The sequence below is a fragment of the Petaurus breviceps genome, unplaced genomic scaffold (genome assembly GCF_028583685.1).
Source record: "Petaurus breviceps papuanus isolate PSGF00001 unplaced genomic scaffold, PetGlider_PUasm1.0 184, whole genome shotgun sequence".
NCBI classification, from domain to species: domain Eukaryota; kingdom Metazoa; phylum Chordata; class Mammalia; order Diprotodontia; family Petauridae; genus Petaurus; species Petaurus breviceps.
Window position 1 is genome coordinate 11,148,588 of NW_027185793.1, and position 9,653 is coordinate 11,158,240.

General features: G+C 32.1%; 1 protein-coding gene across 2 annotated transcripts in view; it reads right to left on the reverse strand.

Annotated features, from left to right (window-relative positions):
• The window catches only part of FBXL17 (F-box and leucine rich repeat protein 17), a 572,591-nt gene that overhangs the window by 452,168 nt on the left and 110,770 nt on the right, over positions 1-9,653 (reverse strand). The gene's annotated exons all lie outside the window — the stretch shown is intronic.

The following is a 9,653-nucleotide window of genomic DNA, read 5'->3' on the forward strand; positions in this document are numbered from 1 at the left end:
GCACCCCCCCCCCCCCCCGCTTTGATATTCTTAAGGATCCTGGTGCAGGCCCTCCTCTCTTTACACCTGGATTATTCAATAGCTTGCTGGTTGGTCTGCCTAACATGTTTTTCCCCACTCCAGTCCAGCCCCCATTCAGTCATCAAAGTGATTTTCCTCAGTGCAGGTCCAACCATGCCAAGACCTTATTCAAATCACTTCCAGAACCAAATAAAAAATCCTCTACTGGGTATTCAAATAACTTCATAATCTAGCTCCACTCTATAATTTTCAAGTCTTCTTATTCCATACACCCTTCCTCACTTACTTTAAAATCCAGTGACTAGGGGCAGCTAGGTGGCACAGTAAATAGAGCATCCACTCTGGAGTCAGGAGGACCCGAGTTCCAATCTGGCCTCAGACACTTAACACAAAAACTAGCCATGTGACCTTGGGCAAGTCACTTAATCCCAAATGCCCTCCAAAAAGTGCAAAAAAAAAAAAAATCCAGTGACTGGTTTCCTTGCTTTTCCTCAAAAAACACACCATCTCTTAGCTCCAGCCACTTTTACTGTTGTCTGTCCCTTATGCCTGGAATGCTCTCCCTCCTCATCTCCACCTCCTAGCTTGCCTGGCTTCCTTCAAGTCCCAGTTAAAAAAGTCTTCTGCAAAAAGTTTTTTCAAATCCCTCTTAGTCTTAACAACTTCCTCCTGTTAATCATTACTATTTATTCTGTACGTAGCTTGTTTATATTTGCATGCTGTCTCCTCCATTAGACTGTGAGCTCTCTGAGGACAGTGATTGCACTTGGCCTTTCCTTGTAACTACAGCACTTGAGCACATACAGGTTTACTGACTATGCCAAGCCCAGATCCTGGGGCAACCCCAGTCTACTAGCGCATTTCCTCTAGGACAGCTCAAGAGGAAAGCAACCCATTGACTAAAGAGTAGGGCTTAACAGGTGTCAGACTGGGGAGTCTGATGAACAGAGAGATTTCTGACCAGGCAAAGAAATACAGACATTACTCAGTAAGAAAGAAGTCATTAAATGTTTTTACTTAGAAGGGTGATCAGGTCATAGTGTTACTATAGGAATTTGAATCTGATCCATTCAGAGAAGGGACTGGAATGAAAAGAAATAGGAAAGTGGGACACTATTCTAATAGGCTCTAGGATCAGTTAAGATGAAAAATAATCAAGTACTTCTTCTGTACTCTTTTTCTATTCTACTTCCAAAGTACATAGTTTGAAGCAGAGATTATCACATAACCTAGAAGTGTTTGTGTACAAGTCAATTCAGTTTCAAAGTTAAGAAAGACTCCACCAGCTTTAAGCTTCAGAAATATTATTTTTCATTAATTCTAAAAAAATATGTGATTTTTTAAAAAAAGATAAGGTGCTTAAAACTAAAATTTTCCCTTTGGAACCATGAAAACTGCTATAATCGCTTTGAATTTTATTGCTTTACACAATACTTTCCTAGTTCGATATTTTACAGGATTTTTGCTAAGTACTATGTACTCATACTAAACTGAGTACTATGGACTTAGACAAATGGCAGTTCCTACTTTAGAATGAGAAACACCTGTCATTAAAACATAAAAGGGTTTAATGTGGTCATCCGTAAACCAACATACACATCCAACAGAAAATGTGAAAAAGAAACCTTGACCACTAATATTTGGATCCTGCACCCTTGTTTCTCCTCCATGTCTCATGTCAGATTTACTACTATGTCAACACTACGAGATTTTTTTAATAAAAACCATTTTGAACACAGAAACAGAATACGTTTCACTTTCTGAAATTCATTTTAGAATATTTTTGCATGTCCTCTAAGATTACCAACATGATTCAAGTTCCAATATGTCTGAGAATTTTAGTAAGGTCTATTTCTATTAAATAAGAAAAATTAAAACTGTTAAATTATTTATTTAAAATAAGTAACGAATTAAATTATCACTAATATATTCATAATACATATTCAGAAACACTTTTGATATTAAGACCCACTATTAATGGAGAAACCACAAATAAGTCTATATTCAAAATTCCACAATTGTTTAGTCTCTGAGAGAAAACAGTACTGTCACCAAAAAAAAAAAAAACTATGATATTTGCATGTTTAATCAAGTTGACTGCAAAAGGTTTATTTTCTTAAAATAACAATATGTGTGTATGCCCATGTATTTCTGTTTACGTTCTATGTCCATACGCATATACACAACACACACGTATTTTTCAATTCCTAACATTCAAAGGTTCCACAATGTACATGCAGAGTTTCAGAATTTTAATACAGGTTAGAGCCACAAAATTGCTATTTGTACTGAATATTTACTAATTTTCTGGGGTTTGTAATCTTTTTTGTCCTGGACCCCTTCTCAGAATAATGTCTTTAATACATAAAATACAAAGGAAATAAATTACACTGAAATAAAAATGTAATTTTTCCCACCTAAGTTCACAGATGGACTAAATCTAGGTTAAGAACTCTTGTTCTGGATATATAAATTCCAATAAATATGTAATGTGATAATACCAAATGGATGATATAATATTTCATATTAGAGAAACTTAACTCAAAAAGATCAATGGAAAACCTTCCTGAATCTAAGTCCTTCTCCTTCCCCATTTCCTCCTCCTCTACCCCACCAGTCCCAAGAAAAAGCCATGAAAACTCGAAGACAGCCAATTAGGAGACACTATTGCATGTGACTAGGAAGATGCTTTTAATAACTGATGAGGGAAACTATCAAGGACCTAGATGGTAAAGGTGTAAAGCACCAGGACTGGAGTCGGGAAGACCCGAGTTCAAATTTGACCTCAGACACTCACTGTGTAACCCTGGGAAAGTCACTTAATGTCTGCTTCAGTTTCTTCAACTCTAAAACAGGGACAATAGGGGCAGCTAGGTGGCGCAGTGAATAGAGCGCCGGCCCTGGAGTCAGGAGGACCTGAGTTCAAATCTGTCCTCAGACATTTAACACAAAAAACTTAGCCATGTGACCTTGGGCAAGTCACTTAACGTCAACTGCCCTCCAAAAAGTTTTTTTTAAATGGGGACAATAATAGTATCTATTTTTACAAGACTGTTATAAGGATCAAATGAGATAATATTTGTAAAAAGTACTTACTCAGCACAGCACCTGGCACATAGGAGGTACTATATAATGTTTATTCCCTTAATCTCCCTATCAATGACTAATAAACCAAACAAAAATAAAAATCATATTTCTAGACATTAAGTTTATCATCTCTGAGAATATTTTTTGTCAGTGACATGTAAATCATTTGCTTCAGAATATTACCCTTATATAGAAATCCATCTTGCCCTATGAGAGGGCAGACTAGAGGAAGGAGTAATCAGTGTGCTTGCCATCTTGGGGTGGGGAGTAGGGGAGTGATGGAGAGAAAATGTGGAACTCAAAATCTTATGGAAATGAATGTTGAAAACTAAAAATAAATAAAAAATTCTGAAATGTGGAGAAAAAAAAATAATTTTACCCTTAAGTGCATCTAACTTGTTCTGCTCTGTTTTAAAAGAAACACTTTGAAGGACTTCATTTTAAAATTCAAAATTCTATTTCCATAAAGAACACAAGATATCAAATAGGTAATTTCTTAATGCTTTCTTTAAAAAAAAAACCTATGAAAAGAAATTTGTACTTGTAGCTATTTAATGCAACATATAACTTCTATAAAACAAGTATAAATGTAAATTCATAAACCTATGTTTTCATTCAATAACATCAAACTTTTGAACAAATATTCTCATCCCCATACCTATTTATAAGAATTCCCCAAAAGTGCTTTTAAGGCATACAAATACAAAATACAAAGAGTATATAAAAATAAATAGGATTCCTATCTTGAACTAATCCATAAGTGAGTCTTTTTTTCCTTTCCTTATATTGAGCTTTTCAAAAACCAATTGAATAGAAAAGCATATTAATTCTTATGTCTAACACAACCATCTCTGAAACTAATAGATAACAATTAAATTTTTCTACAAAATACTCATATATTAATTTGGACACCTTAATTTCAAGATTCTTCTGGTAATCCTATTCAAGAATTTTCTTGCTAATACTATATATCCTGATATTAAGCAGGGTATTATTATGCCTAAAAAGAAATTACTTTAAAAAAAAAACAACCTCCCTAAGATTCAAAAGCACTAATTTATATACTATATATTACTAATGTATAAGGGTTAAGACTGATATAGCTCTTAACATTCACTTTGATGTCAAGAAGCAAAAGGGTATTATGGATGCCTTTTTGCTTATTCTTAAAGAACATATATTTTTAATATCTTTGAGAGAGCCAAATGTCACTTCAAACTCATGCTTCAAATCAGACAGTTTGTAAATATTTTTATATTTATCTCCATCTACTTGAGTCCCTGTTTCATATTTGAACACCCAAAATGTAAAAGCCAAAGTTAATGTTTTAAGAATAAATTTGATTTAAAAGGCACATTCTGTATAGTAGTATGCTATTCTTTAGCTTTATATCTCTATAGATTCACACAAAAATCACTACTCAGCCACTAAAGAATTAACTCTTCTTTATTTCTTTTTTTTGGGGAAGGGCAATTGGGGTTAGGTGACTTGCCCAAGGTCACACGGCTAAGTGTGTGTTAAGTGTCTGAGGTCGGATTTGAACTTAGGTCCTGCTGACTCCAGGGCCGGTGCTCTATTCACTGCTCCACCTAGCCGCCCCAGATTTACTCTTCTTTTAAGAGAACTATTTAAGAGGATAACAAAAAGTATAAAGCAAAAAATAATCCCTTTTCCTAAAAGAAAAATAAATATTTAACAATGGCATCAGAGAATTCATTCCATTTTATTGGCTAACTATACAATGCCACAAAATAATAGTAAATTATTTTCCTTTAATTTGAATGTACTTCTTGCATGTGAAAATCTTAAGTAAAAAAATGAAACACTCAGTATGTTCAGTATTCTAGTCTCCTCACTCATTTAATAAACATATAAGAGAGGTAAAAACAACTCTGCTTCTAATGCTAATTTTTTATAGTTTGGCCAAGGAAGAAAAAAACCAAGTTGCTTTGTGATTTTATATCCTATATATGATATCAACATAAGTCTACAGATATCTCTTACCATGTCTCTTCCAAAAAATGAATTTGCCATACATATATCAAAATGTAATGAATGATAAATGTGAGCTGACTGATTTATTTTGTCAACTTCATTGTCTCTTTAAATAAAAATTCAACTAGACCAAGAGGTGGTGCTGTATCCCCATTTATAAAGGACACAAGTCTCCTATAGGATTCTAACACTGTTGTAATGATTTTCAAATTATTTGAATGTTCTCCCTCATTCACCCAAACTAGAAAATGTTTTTATAAAACATTTAAAGTTACTTTTAAACTGATGAGCAAAATTATTTAAACTAACTTTTAAATAGCATTGTGGTAATGGTATAGACTTCTAATAAACATTCATTAATGCCAAGCCTGTGCTTGAAATAGTGTTGGAAGATACTAAAATTAGGAGTAACTTTAGTTCTTCTGATTTCACTTTAACAAAAATGTTAGTGATAATGCCAGTAATGATTTATAGAGAAATTTTTGTATCTTTCCTAGAACTTAGTTCTCTCTACACACATAACACTATGTACTTAGGAATGAAGCCATTTGAGACCTGGGTTCAAAATTCAAAGTACAACTCAGAAACTCATGTTTCTACATGAGGATGTAAAACTGATCACATTTTAACCCTTGGCCTGGAAGAGAGTCTGAAAAAAATAAACACTCATCAAGTTTGAACTTGTATGATCTTAAGAATCTCTAGTTTTTAGAAGGTATTTTATAGCTACCTTTTTTATGGAAATTGATTTAAGAACCAACTTTTATAACTCCAATATAAACAAATTCTCAGAAATGTCAAATATCAACTACATATTTTAATTCTGACATGACGCATTTTTCTTTATGAATTAGCATAAATGTTTAACTTCTGTATTTATACACTAACGATATTTTCATTCAATTTATAGGATAGAAAATTCTGAATATTCTTTTGAGTTACTCATGAATAAATCCTATTTTTGAAAATCTACAAATTAAAGAATCCAATGATACAGACTATCCCACAAGAATAATCTATCTAAAGCTATTAATTTAATGCAAAATTGAGTAAGAAGATAGGGAAAAAGCATAAAGCAGTTTTAGTTCTTTTTCACTATATAAAATGTCACCTCATTTTAGAAAAGAAAAGGAAAAAAAAGACATTAAGGAAAATTTACTGTCCTGTTTTAGGAAAAACTACATAGTACAGAAGGTTATTTATTTCCAGTTCATTATTCAAAAAGGAAAAGAATACAGCAGAGGAGAAATAACTTTAAAATTATAATTAAAATAATGACGTCCCTTTGACAGATTCTTTTTAATGATAAAAAGTGTAAGTTTTCAAGTTCTTTTTGACATAAAAAGGCCACCGATCATTGCTGGTAATGAATGAAGAATCAAAGCACTACAGAATTATAGTTCTGTGGGGAAACTTTACCAAGTGAACATATAAAATATAAATATTATGCAGATTGAAAACAAAGGTTCCTTAATTAACCCTTTGCCAGACTGGTAAAGCCTAAGGACATCTCAGAATAATATTTTTAAATGCATAAAATAACATACCTAGGATCACAAAGGAAATCAATTATATAAAATAAAAAGTTACCAAAATATTTTAAAAACCAGTTTATGGTCACCACGTTACTCTACTATAGAACAGACTCTTGCAAAATGGTCAGTCTACATTGTTGTTCTATCACTTAAAAAAAAAAATCTAAATGTAATAAAAACTAAATTACTGGCCTACTTACTTGAGGTAGGTTTTAATTCAAATTTATACTAAGAAAGATGTAGAAAAAGCAGAGATCAACTAAAAGAGCACTGAAGTGCCTAATCCCTAGGAAATGAACTGTATCCTTCATGTACTGGTTTTCTCCAAACGAATATACTGAGTAACAAATAATCTGATACCTTTATTCCCCCTTATTTCTCTTACTACCTATTCTTTTTCATTTTACTTAACTTGACTCACAGATGTCCTTTAACCTTTAGGGGGTTCTATTAAATTTGAAATAATTGTTTTTTCTGTTCTACATAGCATGAATATTGCCAACATGCTGCAGAAAAAAAAAGTAAAACGACTATTTCAAAAAGATTGCAGTTCCATTTTTTAAAAGCATTTGAAGAGAGGGCAGATTGGGGGAAATGTTAATCAGTATGGTAATCACTCCAACGTGGAGTGGGGTAGGAGAGAGATGGGGAGAAAATCTGGAGCTCAAAGTCTTGTGGAAATTAATGTTGAAAACTAAAAATAAATGAATAAAAAACAACTGAATTTTCTTTTATGTATTTGGAGGCCATTAACAAGTAAAATTAAGAAAATAAAAATAATTGTTCAAGTTCTAAAGATTATGTGGATTTCTTTTGTTTTACCACTTACGAAATCATTTCTCCCACAAACTCTGGGCAGCCTGAGTTGTATAGTAATACTTTGAAAGACAGGGTGCTTCATTACAAAATGTCAATAATTTCTTAAAACAAGTCTACAAAAAACGTTTACTTGATTATTAATTTCTTTTTATGTCTCCTACTAAATTTTAATATGTGCTTTTGAAAAAAAGTATAATCTTATTCCATAAAAGCCACTAAAAGATTGAAATATCTTTACAAAAGTGATATAATATTAAGTGTCTTTATCATAATTCATTAAAGTCCTTTCATAAAGTAATAATATGAAAAAGATTCTTTAAAACCAGATATAGTGATCTACACACAATGGTTGCTGAAAAAGTGTTTGCTGAATGAATTTGCAATGAATGAACTCTGTTAGTAAAAAGAAAAGCTGTCCTTTCTCCAATTCAGGGAAACAAAAAAACAGTTTCTAGTCCACAAATTATTTGTAAATTCTCTAGTTTCCTTCCCCTAACCTCATTGTTGCTGAGAACAATATTTATTCAATATATATAAAAAAGGTCTTATTATATGAGGATAAGGGATAATGGAAAAAGGCCACAAAAGGAATCCACTTAAAATAATATTTAAAAGTTAACATTGGAGGGTGAGGGGTTGGTTGGTAGGGGAGGGATGTTTAATTGGGCCTTTACGCTAAAAAATGAAATAAAATTAGAAAATAAATATTTTATCTTATATTTAGCAAAATGTAGGCTATAACTGTGTAAATACTTAGAATGGTGAATCATGTTAATTTTTTTCCTGCTTTTACAGCACATTCAATTTTCCTACCAAATAGTATGCTTCACTTTACATTTTACTTTCTTACAAAATCATAGGGGGTCATTGTTTTTTTGGGGGGTTTTTAAATTTCTTTTTTGGGGGGAGGGGTCACTGTTGCAAAAATATTTGAGGGCTTCATCAATTTTGTCAAAAAGCCTCTCAATCTTTTGAAATTCAAATTATTCACTTCTGCAGTAATTACTAACAATCAGCCAAAAGAGACCTACAAAACTTAATGGAAAGGGTAGAAATAGTGAGGAAATATGTTTTGAGTAGAGATAAGTTCACTAATGAATATTTTCATATGTTATGATTACTTTAGCTTCCCTCTGTAGCAGCACAGTGATACAGTATGGTGTAATAAGTAGAATAGAATAGTTGCTAGTTTTCATCAGTAGAAAAAGATCTATACCAATGAAATCACAGAACCAAACTAAAATAAAATCCCAGTTCTAAGGAACTGGTACAGTGGGATACCTGGATAACAAGGGATCCTATGTCGTTGAATGATTCAATTAAATCAGTTTTCTCCCCATAAATAAAATATAATTTAGAAAATATTTCATCTCTACATCTGACATCTTTAAATAGCAGTGGCTCCTAATACTTAAAATTAAGACCTCTCAACTGTCCTAGGCTCTGTTAAGAAATCTAGAAATGAACAATGAAATTCACTGAAGGAATTTATTATTTAGAAGACTTTGCAGAACCTTCTCCAGTAAAATAACCATTTTTTTCAGTACAAATAACTATACCTAATTATTGTTTGCCAGGTTTGGATTTTCCTTTATACAATTTAAAAAGTAGATACATTGGTGCATATGTGTGCATATATTTTTTCTTCTATAAAAATTCAATTCTTTCCATCTTTACAAATACACCTCACATAGAGAGGTTTGGGATTTACATCATAACTATGCCTTTGTTATTACTGCATAAAAGTAGTTTTAAACACATTACAGGAGACAAAACAGTATAAAGTCTACTGACATGATGTGTGGTGCTAATGATTCAAGTTATATTTTTTTCACACATTCGCAAACAGTTTTACATTATAATAAGATGCAGTGACAAATAAAAACATACAGGTCTTTAAGAATGGGCAGAAGAGTAAAATTCACATAATTTAATCAGCAAAACAAAAACTACATTTCAAAGCTAGTGAAATGTTGAAATCATAATGCAAACTTCACAGAAAAAGCCGAGCATAATATAGATATATTTTCTAAATATTCCATATATTTTACTATAGGAAATTGCAATTATTATAATAAATATCTACACTTGGGAATGCAAAAAACAGAATTAAAAAAACAAGGCCAAGCTGCCCTGTTCATGGTGAGTTTGGCTGTCCCTGTTCACCGATTGGTGTTTCTTCGATAAGAGATGGGT